Below are 870 nucleotides of genomic sequence, written 5' to 3'. Positions count from 1 at the left end.
CTCTTTTGGAAGGCCAAACAAAGTAGTTTCGCTTTCACAATGAAACACACAGCGTCTCCACAACATGGCGGTGGCAACAACAATACTACAGCGAGAATAAAGGTTACACCTTCTTTCTTTGCGTGAACATTTGGGATCATCATTACATTACTAATCATGTAACATTTCAATTTCTGTTAGCTTGACATTCCTGCAATCAGGGAGTGTTGGTGAGCAGTTTGAGACAGAGGGGTATGTGTACTAGTTTCTGAACATCTCAGTTCAGACACAGCACAGATGAAAAATGCAATAAATCATCAGCATAGTCATAAGGCATCAATCAATCATGCCTTGTCATTGTTTTCATAATCACCTCAGTAAAATTCCCACATGGCAATACTCACATTTCTATATTCATACATTCAAACAGTTTAAATGAAATTAAAACATTTTAATTATGAATCTGCCTGTTTATTGTCAGTAACTAGAGTTGTCCTCTATATTCATACATTTAAACAGTTTAAATGAAATTAAAACATTTTAATTATGAATCTGCCTGTTTATTGTCAGTAACTAGAGTTGTCCTATTGGGGGGTCAGCAAATTAAGATGTTTTCTTTCTTTTGAAAGGTTACCGTTCTGCCCAAGGAAGTGGTTTAATCGAGGAACAGACAGTTTTTTTCCCATTAGTTATCAGAACAGAAAATACAGGTGACAAAGTGTTTATTAAGCAAATAACAGTTTAGTATTGCAATTAAGAGCTATGTAAGCATTAATATTTTACATTGGCCACTTAAAATCTTTTATGATTTAACTCTCATGATTATAACTACAAAACTAACCCTATGAAAAAGTGTAAGATAATAATCAGTCACCTTGACTGATGAAGTTA

Source organism: Sinocyclocheilus anshuiensis, unplaced genomic scaffold (genome assembly GCF_001515605.1).
Source record: "Sinocyclocheilus anshuiensis isolate Anshui unplaced genomic scaffold, SAMN03320099.WGS_v1.1 scaffold329, whole genome shotgun sequence".
NCBI lineage: Eukaryota > Metazoa > Chordata > Actinopteri > Cypriniformes > Cyprinidae > Sinocyclocheilus > Sinocyclocheilus anshuiensis.
The sequence above is the reverse complement of the archived record's forward strand: the minus strand, read 5'-3'. Positions refer to the sequence as shown.